This window comes from Pteropus vampyrus, unplaced genomic scaffold (genome assembly GCF_000151845.1).
Source record: "Pteropus vampyrus isolate Shadow unplaced genomic scaffold, Pvam_2.0 Scaffold139, whole genome shotgun sequence".
Taxonomy (NCBI): domain Eukaryota; kingdom Metazoa; phylum Chordata; class Mammalia; order Chiroptera; family Pteropodidae; genus Pteropus; species Pteropus vampyrus.
The window spans coordinates 2,290,530-2,311,750 of NW_011888920.1; the positions used below are offsets into that span (position 1 = coordinate 2,290,530).

General features: G+C 31.5%; 1 protein-coding gene and 1 pseudogene across 4 annotated transcripts in view; both read left to right on the forward strand.

The window, feature by feature from the left end:
• The window catches only part of GRIA4 (glutamate ionotropic receptor AMPA type subunit 4), a 344,684-nt gene that overhangs the window by 23,447 nt on the left and 300,016 nt on the right, over positions 1-21,221 (forward strand). The gene's annotated exons all lie outside the window — the stretch shown is intronic.
• Positions 11,398-11,515, forward strand: LOC111744697 (annotated as a pseudogene).

Consider the following 21,221-nt stretch of genomic DNA (forward strand, 5'->3'; position numbering starts at 1 on the left):
AAAGTAAAATAAAATCTCAGTATTTGAATTACAGCAGTACTAAGAAAGTTCATTGTAAATATATAATTTGTGACTTGGTAGCAAAAACCAGTATTTGAAGGGGAAAGATAATATAAAGAAGATCTGTCATAGTGCTGTTAAATGACAGTTCCACAGTAAATGTCAACCATATTAATATACATGATAAATTCCATTGGTTTTACTTTAAGGTAAGTAGCTAAAAAAAATATGAATTGTGGAAATTCCATTTTTGACAAAGGAAAATACTATGAATTTCTGCAGTACTCACAGGGGTGAGACTTGTCCTGGATTCATGCCATTTCACAGATCATTAGAGGCATGAGAAGAGGCTGCTGCTTCTCGCCTGCCTCAGCTGTGGCAGCATTCCATGCAGAGCCTCCCAGCCAAATGGTCCCCTCTAGTGACCCTCACCATCATGGTACTTGAAATTGTGTTAGTGCCTAAAGGAAGACTTTGACCTTGAATATGGACCAATGTGAACTAATTCTCACATTATAATTTACAATTTAATTATCACAGTAAACTCTAACCTTATTGGTTTCAATTATTCTCCATAAACTCAAATCCTAGAGAAAAAAGATCATATATATTTGATAACATATATTCAGGGTGGTTTAGAAACAAGAAGGTATAGAAGATGATCTCAGTAGTTGGACATAGAATACTGCCCAAAGACTCAGGAGCTGAGTAATTCATATCAACCCAGAGGCAGCTATGCCTCATATCTGTTACTATGCTTGTGTGCAACTCTAAACACATGCTTTTAATTATCGAGTATATTTGTAATCCATCACATGTGAAGCAGACAGTTTTAGAATACAAACAAACAGCTTCCAATACAAAGAAAACAAGACAAATGCCTTCGTGCTTTTAGTTTAGTTTTTATTAATAATTTTCCACATGGAATGTGTAATAGTATACATTTTTCATGTTTACTAAAGGCAGATCATATTCATGAAATGTACATTTTAAGACAATGTTGAACAAAATTTGCAAAAGTATGGATAGTATAATTTTTAATGTTTTTCTTATAATTTCCTGTCCTTTTCATTTTATCCCTCAAGGGTGCTTTGCCATTTTTTGCATTTTGTTGAAACTTAGCCTTTTAAAATTCAAAGTGATTTTTTATTAAGTCTCATATACTAACTTTACCCCACCTGACATACATACTAAATCGAGAAATTCTATACTTTCATCTTTTCCTTTTCTCCATAGATATAATACATAAGCAACCTCTACATTATCAAGGCTGACATAGAAAAGATGCCCCCCTCTATTTTCCCTAGTGTTCCCAGGTTTCCCTAGTTTCTCCATTGGATAAAATCTAGCCTCATTTAATACACATCATAAGGTGATGCTTCCTCACTGTTGTGACAATGTCATTGTAAACATATGCTTTGGAAAAAGGATGCTTATTTAATCCATGAATTCTTTGTAAAGAGAAATCCTAAAATAATGACATGGGATGACAGTATCTCTCAACAATTAATCATTTTGAATAAACCACAGAGGCAGAGATGCTTTGTTCTAATTGCACTTGACTAAAACTGAATCAGAGCAGTGTCTGCCATGACCATCAGACCATCCTGTCCCCTCAGCCTGATGTGTTTGAATTTTACCACACGGTCATTCAGTTTCTTGACTTTCTAGCTTGTGTTACCAGAACAATGACCTTGGCATGTATCAATACAAAACATTATATATTTTTTTTTTATCTGAAGTCTTAAATATAGAGACAGGGAAGAATTTAGGGCATTTATAATATTGAAACTATAAAATGCTATATAACTTTGATATTAGTACTCTACGTTATTGTTGAGAATATAATCAACCATTTGAAAATATTTTCCATGAAGCTAAATAATCTTACCAGTGTTATGTATGAATAGAATCTTTGTTGCCCTTAACAGCAGAAATGAAAATACGTAATTAATTTTAATGGATATTCTGATATTAACAATAGAATTCTATGCCTATAACCTTTAAATAATCCTTTTGCTTACAATAGCATAATATAAAATTTTATTGTAATATTATTACTATTTTAAAAGTAATGCTTTTAAATTGGACTGAATTTCTCTGAAGAATAGTATCTCTGCATTTTGTTCATATTGTAATATCACACAGGAAAATCATCTCAGGAAAAATTGATTTTGTTAACACAATTATTTATAAATATTTACTGAGTGCCTACCCAATACATCATATCATACTAGGCACCATGGAGAATTTAAAGAAAGCCAGAGAAATACTCTGCCCTCATGAAGTTGGAAGTCTAGAAGGAGAAATATAAACCAGACTAGAAGGAGAAATATAAACCAGAATGTGGTAAATACTACAGGTTCTAGGTACAAAAAAAAATTTCCATCCAGAAGAATATGGCATTGAGTCTAAAACCTAGCGGACTTTTAATAATTCATGTTTGAGAGTCATTGTAGCTTATTGTTATTCTAGAATGTAGATTATAGAAAAATGCAGTTTGAACATGAAGATTCTTAAAAGCTAATCCATATGAGAAGGATCACAAAGGAAGCTGGTTCATCACCAATGAAATACTAGTTCTAATAACATGGATATTTGAGTTTCTGATATTTTATAATGGTATATTTTTTCTACCAATATATCATGTAAGTTCGTTTGCTATGTCACCTGATAGGTGATACAGATGGTTTTTTCCGAAAGAATTAGAGTAGCTCTGATGCTGAATTCTTATGCAAGAGTGAATTCGTGAAGCAGTTCCCCCACAGAAATCCTGAAATTGTACATTGAAACACTAATGAGAGCTGTGCAATATTGACAGTGATTGATGTGAAACCAAAGCAGCAGAAAGATCATGCTGATATGAACAGTAAGAAAGGTGGTGGAAGAGATGGATCAGAAACATTGTATTAACTAGAGGCTATCAATGCCTGGAGTATCCACAAACAATACTCAAAAAACAGGATGTATATGCAGCTACCCTGAATCTGCTGAACACCTATTACTCTAAATCATATTATTTTAGACCATAAATGATATATAGTCATTTTTAAACAAATGTGATAAGTGTAAAGCAGTGATATCATTAAATTGTTTTACTCATCAGGAATCTGTACCTTAGAGGGTGGTTTTGGTTTCCTCTATACTCTATTAGTGCATATTATTTGTATCTCTTTTAAAATAACATCTTTGATTGTTTGGCTTTTATTTTTATTAAAAATCACTATTCTTCACTTACCTTAATTTTCAAAGTCTCTTCATTGGTCTCAGTTTTTTACACTTTTACCTCCTTTAGATGCTTTAAGTTTATCTCCTTGAAGGAATTGTTTCCTTTCTTTATCCATCTTTCTCTGAATTATTAGAACTCACTTTCTCTTTCTTTTTCTAACTTATTCTGGATAACATTCATTCTTCTTTTCTCTATCTTCTATTACCTGTTTTAGTAAATGAAGTTGACTACATATCTTTTTCTATTATCCTGTTTTCAAATTAGTGTAGTACACATAGTAATCAACAAATATTTACATAAATATGTAGTATTTCACTAACGTGCCTTTATTTTCTTTTAAAACAACAAACCAACCAAGAAAGCAAACAAATCACCATAAATAAATCAGGAAATACATCTTATCTCCCTCTTACCTGAAAAGGGAATACTTATTTAATTACATTAACTCAATGGGGAGGAGGGAATATTTATGCCATGCCAGACCCAATTTAGCGTTCATTCACTTCCCAACTCAAATGAGCACTGCTGCATTCATTAAGTCCACTGATTAACTTTTGAAGAAAAGTTTTTTAAAAGTTTACTAAATGGATGAGTATCTGAATAAATGCAAAGTATATTTTTAAATTCTGTTTAAATAGTTGTTATTAGTTTAATGGCAATTTTTTAATAGTAGTTATAAAAAGGACCTGAGACCTCCAGCCCTGTGAGGATTTCAGCATCACAATGATATTTTCTGTTTATGGCTAAGGTCAATCATTTCTATTTTTCACATTATTTTGGAGAGTAAATGAAATAATATATGAAAAAATTCAAAGAATCTCACTTAGAAAAGTTGACGACATCTTAAACATTCAAAATAATATTTTACATCGAAATTGTACAGTGTATGTTTTTAATTTACAATTAGGATACCATTATATTTTTCACATTTAAAATATAACTATGATAATCAAAGGCTGTTAAACTGAATGAGGTAGTTCCTTTTACCAGGAAGCTAAATGACTTTCCAAAAGTCACATGACCCATTTTTGATATAGCAGGGACTATAAATCCATGTCTCTTTTGTTTGATTTTAAACTTCTACTGTTCCATAGTAACCTTACTAATACAGACAACAAAGAATCATAGAGTTTGAAGAGAGCAATAAATATTATGCTTTCCATATCCTTCAATTTACAGATTGCATCTTAATCTTCACTTGAACATGAAAAAAAAAATGAGTACGTTTCCCATATTCTTATACTGCTTACATCTTGTGCAACATTTGTTATCATTTGATTAATTCCATTACCAATTACTACAGGTATTTAAAATGTTTAACATTTTATGAATTTTTAAAAAAATCACTAAAATTATTGTAATAAATGATTAATTGAGAATGTAGGTAGAGACTTATTTTTATTATGATTAGAGCATCAACATTTATTTTAGTCAATAACTACATTTTAGCTTTTGAAATATAATCTAAGGTATATTTGTGATGAAGAGCCTGATATAAATGTTTCCTTTACATTCAGAAAAGGAAATTAAAGAGAAGGTATTTTTCTTACTTAAGATGTTGGGTGTTTTATAACAGTTTCAAACCCACAAAAATGCAAAAAAATATATTTTTCCTTGTATTCTCAGAATTTCTTAGCAATACATTTATAGTTTGTGCTTTATTTTGACAAATATTTTTTCATTACAAAAGTAATGTGACTGTTGTAGGCATTTGAAAAATACAGTTATAACAAACAAAACAATTAAAATCACAGTAATCTTACCACCAAATAATAAAAATATACATACTAATTTAACTCCTTTAAAAACAGTTATTTGTAACATTTATTGTGCTATTTTGGATTAACATTTAATTTTAAGCATTTTTCCATTAAATATTATTACATACTATTTTAGTTACCAAGTAATAATTTAGTTTATACATGTGAATAATTTATTAAACTATTTTGTTTTTAAATTCTTTTATTTTTTTCCAGTGTTTAATAATTATAAGTAACAGTTTCACCATATTTTTACTTATTTCCATTAGTTATGTTTTTAGAAAAAGAATTGCTGGATGAAGAACATGCATATTTTAAAGGCTCTTGATATACATTGTGAAAATGCTTTCCAAATGGACATACATAGCCATCAATAGTGAGTGATGATGCCCTTTCCATCACACTCTGTGTTCATTATTATTCATTTTTTAATTAGGTAGATGACTAGTCATAGCTAATTATTTCTATTTTGTTTGCTTTCTTTGTAGTGTATTTCTAAAAATTACATTTCTTTGGCTTTTTTTTTATTCACTTAACATGGAAAAACAAATTAAACTGATGTTTTGAAATTTCAAACAAAGCATGCTTTATAAAATTATTCTTATCCTAATTATTATATTTGGTCACAGTCACTATGTTTAAAATAATAGAATATTGTTCTATACGCTTTTAATGAACACTTACAAATGTTTATGAGAATATCTAATTTTTGTCATGGTAATACTGAAGAAAATAAAAGTAAAACAAAGTATATCTTTCATTTATCATTTAAACCTAGAACTTTATTAGCATTTAATGAGTAAGTAATATAAAATAATTATTACTTCTATAAGTTTAATAAAATTCTGAAATTAGCAACTATATTAACTTTTAATCTGCAAAATGGAATTTAGATCTAGTGGTAGTTTAACCTAAATTGGTCTATCATATTAGCCTTTTGCACTCTGCTCACCCAAGTCATTATCTTTGCTTTCGATGTTGCTTCCCAGCTCAGTCACTGATGTGCATTATAGTAGTTACTTGAGCAGAATTTTGGGAAGAATTTTTCTGCTTAATGCATTAGCTACAAGTAGTATAGAGAATATATAAATGACAACCCACTTGGCAGGCAAGACATCTTTGATTTGAACATAACAAGATAGAGCATATGGGCTACCATATGATGTGATTCCTGATTTTGGTCATGTGAACCCAAGGGCCTTTTGTTGATGTCATTCACCAATTTTACTAACAGATCATATACAATTAGTGCCTTTCTCTCCTTCAGTACCTTGCGGAGGTAAAAATGTTCTCCAGTCCATGTTGTGTTACTAGGCCACAAAGCAGTGTTACCTGTAGTCTGTGTCTTACAAGACACAAAACTGCCCTTTACAACCCTTCTTCTGTGCTTTCATACAAATCCATATTTGAGGGAGGGGGAGTGGGCAGCAGAGAAGCTGAGAACACATGTTGCTTTAAATTAAGTCACCCATCTATCCTGATGGAAACCCATTATTCATGAAACAGGCTGTATAATTTAGCTCTGTTAAATATTAAGGTGACATTTCATTCATGCAGTTGGGTCACACTCTTTGGAAGGTTAAAGGCTGACCCTTGTTCCTAAGTAGGGACCTAAATCTTGATAGTCATTTAAAAGCCTCAAAGGTATAAACTAGACTATATCATCAATATCCTCAATTCTTATGCAAATACATAACTGTCACCAGAATCCCTTCTCACATACCTATCCAAGTACTAAAATTCTAGAAAAAAACAGATGTTTCTAAACTGATTTGAACCACATATTCTAGATCTTAAGGAGATATGGTAAGAGCGCAATGGCATGAGATAAACATAAGATAAACATGCTGAAAGTAAAGAAAGGATAGCCTATATCACTGAATCATTATGTTACAGGTATTACTTTACCTAGGCAAAAGAGAATGAATGCTGACCCTTGATATATGTCTTCCTGAATTGATAGAAAAATGCAATGTATAAGAAGAATGCAATTGTTTCTAGAAGGCTCTGTTAACAATCTCTATGAAGATAGAAGGCCTGGGGTCTAAGCAGTGAGTGGCCTACAGAAGGAACAAGAAACTCCTAGCTTAAGACCTGCACCCCACCCCAGCCAGAGGTGCAGCAGAATTGATAGGGAGAAATGTGTTTGTGCTATTTTGGTTTGCAGATTTGGTTAAGGCAAAGCTGAACCACAGACTATATAGAGAAAAAGAAGAAAAGGAATAAACTTTGTAGCTGAAAAAAAAAAGGGGGGAGAGGGGCTGCACAAGTCCAATCAAAAAAGATTTTATGACATAATGAATATCTTTCTGTGTTGGCTGACTGTGCCAAAGCTGAAGAATGACAAAATCCAGATATGCTTCTTAGCAGAAGAGTCAACTGGTTTGGAAAGAAAATGGGAAGGAATGACAGCCTTAGAATGTTGCTGTCCATTACCTCAGGCCCTGCTTATACCCTCCTTCAAGCAACTGAGTAACTAAATAAGCACCGTCTTCAAAGAATAAGGAAAAGATTCCAAGAACGTCTGTTTAAACAGAGAAGGAAAATAAAAGACAGTCCATTAACACTATTTTGGGGCAATGAACAAGAATGGATGGAATTTCCCAGATTCGGAAGTGAAGAATATAAAAACAACAAAAGCAACAAAAATATTATGTTATCTCTAAAATTCTAGTTAAAAATCACAAAAGGGGATATAGCATGCAAAAGACAAATAAAAGTATGCATTTAAATGTATATCCTAAAATTAGAAAACATTTAAAAGGAAGTTTTTTGAATTTTTGAGAAAATCAAAGAGACTATGATTTCTATGAAATGAATTTTAAGAATAAAGAGACCTCAGATGAAAGGAAACAGGCAAAATTAAGTAAAGCATTTGATGAGAAAAGTGAAATGATTTCAAAATTTAACCCTACCTTAGCAACATCAATGAGTAGAACTAGCATTTTTAAAAAGCTGAGCAAAATATGAGACTAGAGTGGAGAAAACAGCAAACAATGTAAAACTATAGAACCAGAATCTAAATAATGACAGATTAGATATTCAACTTTGAGAGATAATGTTGATTGGATATACAAATAATTGGCATTTCTGAAGATGAGAAAAAAATGCACAAATGAATATAAGAAAGCTTATGTGGAACAATGTTCATGTGAAGCTATATATACAGTTTGTTCAAGTCTATGAAAAATTAATAGAGAGTGACTGAGACATATTCTGATAAATTGTTTGAAGCTGAGATAAAGATTCCAAAAGTCATGAGGGAAAAAGAGGGAAGCCACCTAGTAGGAAAAAATATCAGGCTGATCTCAGATATCTTCTCACCACTATTAGCTAAGAGATAGCAATGTGACATAATCTACAGGTACCGAGGGGAAAACCTGTTCATTAAGCATGTGTTGCCAAGCTATATAGTTGGTTACTCAGGTATAAAGACAGTATCAAACATGAAAGAATTCATGACATAAGTCACCACTTTGCTCTTTCTAAAAATATTAGAAAATGTATTTTAATAAACAAAGTTTTATCAAATACTTAAACTTTGTAGGTAAATATATTTATTTAAATAGTCATAAAGCTCTAATAATTATTGTTAAAATGGAAGCAGATTTAATTCTTGAAATATAGTATAATTCATTATTACAAAAAATATGTTTACAAAAATGGACAGAAAGTTAATGACAGTGGATTGAGGTATAACGGACACTGTTAATGGCTAAAGTCAATACACTGAGAAATAAGCATATTATTTAGAGTTATAAGGGTAACTACCAGTTCATATTTCCTCTAGATTACCAGTGGGGAAAAGGCTAAAGAATATATAAATCATATGACAAATAATAGAAAATAAAGAATGTTAATAAAATAAAAAATAAAAAATATAGAAATTAGACATTTTGTTATAGTAATAAATGTAACTTGATATTCTAAATTATTAAAAACTAATGTTTTTTACATTGTATGAAAATAGTACTTTAAACTCTGAAGAAGACACAATCTATTCAAACACCTCAGAAAGTTTAAAAATAAAATATTTGCAAAGATATTAGTAAATGCAAAAAGAAACCCGGAAAGGAGGAAGAGAGAAAGACAGACTAGGGAAAAAGAGGGAGGGCAGTAGGGAGAGGGAAGAAAAAAAAGAGAAAACTCAGTAATGAAAACCAACATAGATGCACCACTTTTGTAAGCTTTCAGCCTGTGCCTAATAGCTCATAAAATTCTTTTAACAACCCCTTAAATAGGAACTATTATTGACATTTTACAGACTGCAGTGTAGAGAGCTAACAGATTTGCCCAAGGTGTCACAGCTTATGAGAGACATGATTGAGGTCCAGTTTAGGCAGCCTGACTCCACAGCCCATGATCTTCACTGCCATTCTCATGTTATAGTGCTTATCAGACAAAATTGATGTTAATGCAAAACAACATTAATAAGATAAGAAAGGTCACTTATTACTTATAACTGTATAAATTATGTCACAGTGAAGTTCTCATAAATCTTCAGACACCAAATATATAAAGCAAAAACTATAAAATAAATGAGGAATGAATCAATATAAATGCATTGGGAATAGTAATAGACAACAATAGATTAGAGATAAGGACTAAAGCTATAATGTATTTAAAAGTATAATTAGTTCTTCAGTGTACTTTAGCTAAATATCTCTGAGAAGGTTTCAGCATTTTCATTTACATGATCTTTGAATAGTTCTGTATAGAATTTAAATTCATTTAGAAAGTAATGTGTTATTAAAATTATTTCACCCAATTTTTGACCTTTGATTGTATTTTAGTAATTTTTTTTAATAATTCAATGGGCCGAAAAGTCCAATTGAAAAAAGTTAAAAAAAAAAATAAACAACTTGGCCCTCCTTTTTTTTTTATACATTAACATTGGCCCATGAATGTGACTTTTTTTCCTTGTCATATAACTAAAGATAGTCTATGTGAAAGCAACATGCTTATTTATAACAAATTAGTTAAATTTAAAAAAGGATAAAAGATAAGCCTTATGAGATTTTATACATGAGCTTTTATCATGCACCAGAGGAAGTTTAAGTTGCTTTAATCTTTCTGAAAGGAATTTTATTGTATTTATCAAGAACTTTTAAATATTCATAACCTTTGACACTAACTTTATAAATACTTAAGGAAGACTTCAATTTCAGCATTAGTTATAAATACTGAAAATTTAAATACAATCTAAACATGCAAATATAGGAGAATGAATATTGAAATAATGAATCACCCACACAGTCAACTCATATGAAGATATAAAAGGATGATGATAATGGTTTTGAATTATCTAAGAAAATAACCATAACAGAACATATTAAGATAAATAATCAAAACCTCTAAAACATGTATATTATAGCATCTCAACCATATAAACAATTATATGAAAAGAAGACATTTAGGAAAAAATGCTAAATTATTCTCTCAGTCTTTCTGAGAGTTGGGAGAATAAATAAGTGATGTTTCATTAAACTATTTTACATTTACAGATGTTACAAAATTATAATTTGAAAGTAGTACAAATGTTCCCTTTAATTTATTTTTGCAAGTATTACCTTTCTGGGGGCTTAATCCATTCTTCCTCTTCATGATAAAGGCCTGGGAGAGCACAGATGTCAAAGAGAGAATTTTCGCAGAAGAGAGGAACTATCAGATAAAATAAAGCAGCTTGTCCTATTTCCAGGCGATGGGGATTCCCAGCATCTACACCGCCCTTTAGGCTTCCTTATACTCAAAGCAATTCCTGAGAATGGAAAATAGGACACCAGTTATGACAATGTACAAGATTTAAATATTTTATTATGTAACAACCAAAGAGTATTAAAAAAATGTTTCCATTATTGAAAAAGACTTGACAACAACATAAAACTCTTAAACATCAAGACAAACGTTGCAATCTGAGCAAGGAGTTTCAACTTGTAGTATACACAAGAATCTCTCGATTGGGTGGAGAGGCACTTTTTTAAAAAAATGAATTCTTAGACTTAACCTCTGATATTTTGATTCAGTTGGTCTGGGATAGGACACAGGAACTAGACTTTTTCATGAGTGTCCTCAGGCCGTTTATTCAGGTGGTCTATGAAGTACACTCGCTTTAAACTTTCAAATTACAAACTGGCTTTTCCTGTAGCTATCTCAGCAAAAAGTATTGTATATAAATATTCTCACTAAACTTAAACAATATGTGAATAATATACAAATTATTTTCAATAGGCCCCACTTATAGCAAAATTACATCTGTCAATATGGGTAGACTTGATCTGTTAAAGTAGGTGGCTATTTGATCAAACATTTTGCAGTTAAACCAATTATAACCAAAAATTTATAAGAAATCCAAATCCAAATATAAAAGTTTAAATATAATACTTTTATATTTAAGAATTGAAATTTCATATCTATGGCCATGCCACCCTGAACAAGCCTGATCCCGTCTGATCTCGGAAGCTAAGCAGGGTCAGGCCTGGTTAGTACTGGATGGGAGACCACCTAGGAAGACCAGGTGCCGTAGGCATAAAAAATAAAAAATAAGGGATTGTAAGCTGACAAAGTCCTTGCAATCTGTGAGGTCAACCAAGGGTTGCCTCGCCTAAAAAAAAATGAAATTTTTCATACATGGATTTTTCTTATGAATTTTTAAGTAACTGATTAAATGCAAGTCGAAAAATTCCTCTTAACCTTGGTGAACATAAAAATTCACAAAAGATAAATTTTCATGCTTAGCTTATTATAGTCAATGAAAATACTATTCTGAAATGACAATCAATATAAATACTTCAAATACTACTTTCCTCAAATAAAACCACAATTTGACTTGGCAAGCACCGTCTTTACAAAACCCAGCAACAGAGTGAACTGAAGCTTGTTCTCACTTAGATTTTAAATCTGTGGTTCCCAAACTTGCATCACAATTACCTGAGATATTTATGAAAATCCACAGATATATCAATTTAGAAATCTTTGTGAGGAAATTGAAGAAAGGAGGAAGAAGAGCACAAGAATTTTATCTCTTTCCTTAGAAAAATTTCCAGATAATTTTGACGATCAGTCATCTTTGGAGACCACTATTCTAGATTTAACTGGCTGAGGTGTACTTGAACCATTAGAGAGTCCTTTCCTAATGAAGACTTGTATTTTAGCTTGATTAGGTACCAAAGACAGTTTCTCAAATAACCCAAATTGTTTATGACACCTTGATAACACTTTACATTGTTTCCATGTCACTGGAATGTTTTCCTCTGCATACTTCTGTTTGGGGTTGCATTAATTTGGCTCAATAGATAATAACAATTGTAGTAGCCTGTCATTTATCGTTCCATATCAGCTCCATTGTAATGAGAATTGCTTCAATGCCAAAAGAATGAATAATGCTAGTCCCTGAGCTAATTAACAGGATTGTCACTTAATGTCCAATATCGTCATTAAATATTGCTGATAAAACAGGCTCAAATTTCACACACAAAATGGGCCATTTTACAGACCTTTAACTTAATTTGAAGTTTCATATAATATTGGTGCCTGAGATGTGTATTCTACAATGGAGGGGCTAACTTTCTTGATATTTTACAATTATTATTAGGCATAAAGATTCCTTTTTCTATAAGGACCACTAAAACAGTTACAGAAAAACCCTATGCCCATAAAAATGAATTGAAATTTAATGATATATTAGGGTAAATAAATATTCAGTATTCTCATTGTATTAAGAAGAGGGCTCAATGATTTTTTAAATCAACAAATAATAAACATATAAAACATAATCATGTTTCAGATCATTCCAGGTTGAAATAGAAAAGAAGAGAAGGAAAGAAAATAGGATGATAAAATGAGAGCATACACTGGAGAAGACAGAGATAACTGAGAGAATCTCACCAGGTCCTCATCATGTTCTTTATCTAGGCTGGGCTTCCCTGGGACTTCATTTATGTCTAAAGTTTTCTATTTTAATATAGCTTCCAGCATAACTAGCAATATGAGGACACTCACTCCTAACTCTGAGGGATTTTTAAAATAGATGTTCCTTTATTCTTAATCCGAATGAGAAAGGGAATAGAACAGCCACCTAAAGTTTTAGGAAATTTGATGCTCCAAATAATGTAAAGCTAGCAACTACAGGTTTCTGCCTCCTCATTTCAGAGGAGTTCTGACCTTTCTTTCTCCCAGGAAAACAAGCTTCTTTTTTATGATAATATCGGGCCATACTCATTCATACATGTATCCAGGATGCTGATATATTCAATATTATGCTATACTCACCAGCCAATCAGGTCACATTCAGTTGAATGTCTATGAGTGAGAGTTTGCCAAAAAAACCTTCTTCCTGGGTTAAACTAGTATGATCAGTGCTGTGATAGAAATGTATCGAGGATGTAAAAATGCTTAGGTGTAGGAAGGTAAGTCAGGAAGCTTGGGGTCAAGAAAAGCATCCTAGAGGTAACATGTATTTAAGTCTTGGAGAATGAATAAAAGCAAATAGGTTGGAAAAGTGGTGTGTCAGAAATGTTTTTGAGTTGGCTTTGTTTTATTCTATTTTCATTTGCATTTTGTGGAAAAAATAATGTCCTGAAAATAAGAACAGTAAAAACGATAATGTTATATATATATAATATTATCACACGTTAACATACTGTTAACATTATAAACTATATTATTCACAGTGTTAACTTCCCTGTCTGCTTACTCTAGCTTTTTGGGTGGGTTAAGCTTTAAGGAGGATGGTAAACAATTACAGTGTCAGTTTAGTAAAATGACTGATCACCCAACTCGCACACAGAACAGTGTCCTAGTCCAGGGTTTTCTTCTAATCCAGGAGTGACCACCAGATACAGCAGCTGAAATGACCTGTGTACATTTCTTACAATGACTGAGAAAATTCTCAGAGTAATTGACAGGTCTGAGTACCTAGTAAGTCCCCAAACAAGAAGGTTCAGCACAGACACCTAAATACAAGCTCAGAAGCATTGCCCTTTGTCCTTGTCTTTTGTCCCACTCACGAACTCCTCTTAAACTCTCCCTATGTCCTCTACCTTTATCATTTATACTTTTCCATTAATTTTTACTTAATTTTCTAATTTTTTTGTCATTAGTAAAATGTGACCAATTGTGACCAATATTCATATCACATAATTCTCTAGGTAGTCTGTCAATACTACCAACACTCTCTTTTCCCTTTCTACATAGATTTTTATTAATAATAAAATTATAATTTATAAGAGACTTCTCTTTGTACACATGACTATTATTGTTTTTTAAAAACAAAGTTTCTGGATTCTTTGGATATTATCACTTAAGGGAAATAATTGTGTAAATAAAATTGTGACTGAATTATTACTGTATTACTAGGACTTTTGGGAATTACATCTATCTTTTTTGTACAGTAAGAGAAAATTTCTCCAATACTTTTAGATTTTTTGTTTGAATGTTTTAGTTATTTCTCTTCAGGTAATAGTATTTCTAATTAATATAGGTATTGAGATGCCTCATTAAAATTAGTTTATCATAAATATGTGTTTACATTTTTACAGCGTTTTTTTAAAAAAAATATTCATACATATTTCATATTTATAATTATCTTAAGAGGAAGTAACCTGATTTACAAAGGGAAAATATAATGGATTGAATCGGCAGTTAAAAATTCTCCATCAGAAAATATTTACTTATTAATTCAATAATGAACCAGAGAGAAGACTATACTAAAATTACACCGATAATTAAATGAAATGGTTTAGAGTCCTGAATATAAACTATCATTTGCACATTTAAGAAGATGGATTTATCTCTCCAGGAAGCAAAAACAGAATAAATTAATGAAGTGCAGGCTTTAAACCTTATCGGCTAATATAGGCCGTAGAAAATGTATAGAGAACCAAGGAAGCAACATTGGTGGGTATGAAAACCCTTAGTTTCAGTAGTTAATTCTAGAATAAACAAGTCTACACTAAGGAAGTAATTATTAATTGATGTAAGCTTAAGTTTTTCCCACCTCTTTTATCTGCAACAATCATATTATTCAAAAAAATGTTACAGATATTGGGATACATTTTCTTTACCTTATTTAACAAAGGAATAACATGATTTGTAGGTGTATTATAAGGCTTCTGTTGATTTACCCTGAATGTTAGGAACTACTAACCTTAATGTTAGAAATGATCACAAAACCTGAACTACAGATGCAGGGGCCAGTCTGTAATACTACTGGTGAAAGCCATTGCTAAGGCCTCTTTAGTTACTACTAAACTGTCTTTCTGGATCTCTGGGAAAATCAGCTCAAATGTGTCTCAGAGTATTCTGATTGCTGCAGGTTTATAATCAGCCACCACTAATGGTATCCAGCAGTGCTTCTAATTTTCAACCATCAGGTTGTCTGGGACGTAAACTTCATGATCATATACTGCTTAGAAATTTGTCAGGTAGACACAGCAATCTGAAATCAAATCAAAGGAACAGCACAGGACTTTATGTAGCACTTTGAAGTTGAACAGCACTCTAGTTCCTGAAAAAAAAACTAGAAGAGTGTTGTACAAATAAGTAGTAAACAGATAAATAGCAATAAATAGATTCCAATATCATAAGGACAAAATCTTAAAAATAAATTTTTTTTACCTAGGAAATATCTAGTACATTTTTATTTTGGCATTATTGTCAATCAATTTGACGTGACATTTTTACTGTGAACTTGTAAGAGTCAAGAGTTTTCACATTTCAGCTTGACAGTTTGTTTGCATGACTAAGATGATAATTCAGATTATGTAGAATTGTGTTCCATTGTTCCCTTCCACTTTTCCATCATTGTTTGTTCTTCATAATAGTCTAATTGTTACAACACCGTTGATATAGTCTTGAGATTTTCCACTAAATAGTAGTTCAGAGTTTCAGAAAATTAGTCCATTGATCCCATTCAACAATAGTTTTATCTTTCATTGGCAATGGAATGCTGTCACCCAAATAGCTCAATGACTATCTGAACTGAGAACTAGAATTAGGGAAAATGTATCTCATGTTCAATTCAGACAAGACAGTTCTGTTCTTCAAGAAAGAGAAATTTTCCTTTGAATATTTATGTCCTTGTCAACACTCAACAATTTTCTACTGGATTTATATCTATGTTTGGAAGCATAATAGTTGTTTTATTTGTTTACAGTTTGTAAATACTGACATTTTATTACATTTTACTTCATAGTTATTCAGTTTTGTAAAATCGATGTTGCAATGATATGTTAAATGCCAAGAGTATATATATATATCACATCATAATCATAACATGTCAGTGTGTTATGGATAGCCACAAAGAAGCAGCCAGTGTGACAAGCAAGAAGCAATGGATTACAGAATATAGAGAAAATGCAGAGTTTACTTTTATAAATATTAGAATCTGCTTATTGTTTTCTGTTGTAAATTTCTCCTTCTTTGGAGACCTTTTACCTTCAAAAGTTAAAATTTAAAGCAACGGTAATGATTAAATAGTGGCATGAGCACAATGTAATGAGTGCACAACATATACAAAAATAGACAACTACATGTTAGACTTTCTGATTGAGGTTTGGCATGAATCTTGCATTTTATTTAGTAACTAAAAAGCACCAATTTATTTAAGAGTCTAAATCAAAGTAGGGTATCTAAAAAGAATATTTTTCGTATATGTAAAATTAAACTTAAATATGAAAAGGAAAAATAAGATTCAGATATTAAAAGAAAGTACAAATGGAAGGTATTTTCTTTGTCATCAAAATTAATTTTATATTTTTATTATCTTTTAAGTTATTTATCCATGTTTAAAATGATTTTATCATTAAATAATCTCATTTTTAAATATTGTTTTTAAACAAAATGTTAGCTAGACTATTTCATAAATATAGTAGAATATAAAAAAATTAAGGAATATTATTGTGAATGTCATAGTCTCATCTAAGAAAGTGTTTGAGTATCTGGTCTTTCCCAGTTTCCAAGTAATCAGTAGTATTAATGGAATATGTATAGAAATTGATATGATATATGCATTTCAACATTTAAATGATGTGGCGGACATTATCATCATGTCCCAGAAAAGATTAGATTAAACAATTTATATATTTATTCATATAAATTTTCTACTTAGCATTAACATAGAGAAATATTTCCAGTGATGAAAATGTTCTTTACCTGTTCAAAGAAAATCAGTGAGTCTAATGTTACAAAATACAAAATTCATTTTCTAATTTTTAGAAAATATGTCGAATTTATTATTTTTAGTGCTTACTTCAAAAGTTAAAACAAAACAATAGTAATGGGTATAGGAATGTTTTGAAAATTACACTTTCTGCTGTGTATGTATCTAGAAATCTGAAGCATTTGAATTGAGGGAGGATGCTGAGTTTGGAGTAAGTTGTTCTTTGTCAAAGAGCAGCATTATTTTTCATAGAATACCATATATGCAATAAGATATTTTAATAAATTACAATATTTGGGCTGAATAAATATTTAAGTACTTTTTTTTAGGTTTCAGTTACAGTTATAGGGATGAAATATGTCTTAAGATGAGTTTGCTACTTGCCATGAGTTTATAGAATAAAGAAGGTGAAAGAATTGAATTTTAATTTTTTCATCCTGAAGAGATTTCATTTTTTCAAACCTGTAGTCTACATTATAAAAATTTGTTTTATAATAACAAGTAACTGATTTTAAACAGAGTATTTTAAATGACTTAGAATTTATAAAATAATCTATTGAATTACAAGGAAAATATAGGCTGTTTCAAAAAAGAAAAAAGAATTTCATTATTTTAGATAAAAAAATAAACATGGAATTAAGAGGAGTGATTTTTGTAGGGACCAACTAGTGGAGGTCCATAAATCTAATATGAGTAATTTCATGCAGAAAGAAATGTGGGTGAGAAGAGAAAATTACTCAAAAATAAAACAACCAGAAAGAAAAATTATTTTGGTGATGACATTTGACAATGTCTTACAAGAAGGAATTTATAAGAATATAGGATTCAGGTACAAAATGAACAAATTGTTTCTTAGGTCTTTGTAGAATTTTTGAGGAAGTTTCTAAGAGATGTTGTCTATGGAAAAGTAGCAGAATGTAATGAACTTATAATTTTTTCATTAAATATAAATTGACAAGATAGATAGGTAATCTAAACTGCTGTTGTAGTTGAATTCTAAACTTCCGGGTCAAGATGATAGACTAAATTCACATGTTAACTTCTTCAAAAACCCTAACAAAATAACATGCAAGTAATAAAAAGACATTAATCCATATTCATGAAGACAATGGGAAAAGGCCATCAATTGATCCAGATTGTTCACAGAAACAAAGCTAAGAGAGAGCCATTGAACTTGGCTGAACTCCAAAGAGATTCATAGAATATAAATACCTAGGGTTCCAGATTATTAGTTGGCACTTCACCCAATCCCCTTGTGACAGCTGCTGTGGGTCATTTATCCAAACGTCATCTATGTCACCCTCCCAAGCTTTTCCTTATTGGCAGAACTTGGCTGTTACCATAGAGGCTAGAAGTGCCAAATATTCATTTTTAAAAAAAATTAAGATTATTGGGGTACATTGGTTAATACAATTATATAATTTTCAAGTGTACATTATCATTTGACATCTGGATATTCTATTGTGTTTACCACCCAAAGTCTAGTTTCCTTCAGCTACCATATATTTGATCCCCTTTACCCTTTTCCCATCCCCCCACTTCCCTATATTTGACCTCCTTTACCCCATCTACCTTTCCCCTCCTCCCCCACCCTCTACCTTAACCAGTAGTCTATAGTACATGTCCATGAGTCTCTGTTTGTCCTGTTCAGTTGTTGCTTTTAGGTTTATATCCCACATACAAGTGATATCATGTGATTTTCAACTCTTTCTGTCTGACTTATTTCACTTAGCATGATTATCTCAAGGTCCATCCATGTTGTCACAAATGGCAGTATTTCATCTCTTTTTATGGTTGAGTAACATTCCATTGTATATACATACCACAGCTTCTTTAGCCAACCATCTATCGTAGGACACTTAGGCTCCTTCTATGTCCTGGCCACTGTGAATAATGCTGCTATAAACATCAGTGTGCAAATATCAATTCAGATATGGGTTTTCAAGTCTTTGGGGTAAATACCCAGTAGAAGGATTGCTGGATTTTATGGTAGCTCAATTCTTAGTGTTTTGAGGAACCTCCATACTGTTTTCCATAGTGGCTGTACCAATTTGCGGTCTCACCAGCCTTTATTACTTGTCCTGTTGATGATAGCTATTCTAACAGGTGTGAGATGGTATATCATTGTGTTTTGGATTTGCATTTCCCTAATAGCTACTGATGTTTAGCATCTTTTCAAATGACATCTGGCCATTTGTATGTCCTCTAGGGAGAAGTGTCTTTTCAGATTCTCTGACCATTTTTTGATTGGATCATTTGTTTTTTTGTGGTTATTGAGTCGTATGAATTTTTATATATTATGGGTATTAGGCCCTTATCGGAGGTGTTGCTTACAAATATATTTTCGGATGGTTGTCTCTTTACCTTGTTGACAATTTCTTTTGCTGAACAAAAGATTTTAGTTTGATGTAGTCCCATTCATTTATTTTAGCTTTTACTTTCCTTACTTTTGAGGTCAAATGCATAAAATTCTCTTTAAGTCCAAGGTCCTTGAGTTTCGCTCCTATATTTTCTTCTATGCATTTTATTGTTTCAGGTCTTATATTCAGGTCCTTAAACCATTTTGAGTTAATTTTGGTCTGTGTTGATAGACAACAGTCTAGTTTCATGCTTTCGCAGGTGGCTTTCCAGTTTTCCCAGCACCATTTATTGAAGAGTCTTTCCTTTCTCCACTGTATGTTTTTGGCTTTTTTGTTGAAAATTATTTGCCCATATAAATATGAGTTTACTTCTGGACTCTCGATTCTGTTCCACTGATCCATATGTCTGTTTTACTGCCAATACCATGTCATTTTGATTACTGTCACTTTGTAAAATAATTTGAAGTTGGGCAGAGTGATGCCTCCAGCCTCATTCTTTTTCCTCAGGAAGGCTTTGGCAATTTGGTGTCTTTTGTGCTTCCATACAAATCTGATGATGTTTTGTTCCATTTCTTTAAAAAATGCTGATGAGATTGATGGGGATTGCATTAAATCTGTATTATGCTTTAGGTAATATGGTCACTTTAACTATGTTGATTCTTCCGATCCAAGAACATGGAATATCTTTCCATTTCTTTGTATCTTCTTCGATTTCTTTTAATAAAGTCTTGTAGTTTTCGTTATATAGGTCCTTCACTTGTTTCATTAAATTTATTCCTAGATATTTCATTCTTTTTGTTACAATTGCAAAAAGAATTATTTTTTCCACTTCTTTTTCTGACATTTCGTTATTAGAGTATAGGAACGCTATGGATTTTTGAACGTTGATTTTGCATCCAGAGACTTTACTGTAGTTGCTTATTGTTTCTAGTAGTGTTCTTGTGGAGTCTTTAGAGTTTTCTATATAGAGAAACACGTCTTTTGCAAAGTGACAGTTTGACTTCGTTTCCTATTTAGATGCCTTTTATATCTTTCCCTTGTCTGATTGCACTCACTAGGACCTCCAATGTTATACTGAATAACAGTGACGATGGTAGACAGCCTTGCCTGGTTCCTGATCTTAGAGAGAAGGTTTTTAGTTTCTCACCATTAAGTATAATGTTGGCTGACGATTTGTGATAGATAGCCTTTATTATGTTAAGGTACTTTCTTTCTATACCAATTTTGTGAAGTGTTTTGATCATAAATGGATGCTGTATCTTGTCGAAGGCTTTTTCTGCATCTATTGATATGATCATATGATTCTTATTTTTTAATTTGTTTATGTGGTATGTCTCACATTGATCGATTTGCTTATGTTGAACTATCCCTGTGCTCCAGAAATGAAGCCCACTTGATCATGTTGTATAATCTTTTCAATATGTTGCTGTATTCGGTTCGTTAGTATCTTATTTAGAATTTTTGCATCTGTGTTCATGAGACATAATAGTCTGTAGTTTTCTTTTTTTGTGTTATCTTTACCAGGTTTTGGTATCAGAGTAATTTTGGCCTCATAAAATGAGTTGAGAACTATTGCCTCATTTTCAATTTTTTGGAAGAGTTTGAGGAGAATAGGTATTAAATCTTCTTTGAATGTTTGGTAGAATTCACTTGTGAAGCCATTTGGTCCTGGACTTTTACTTTTGGGTAGGTTTTTGATGATTGTTTCAATTTCC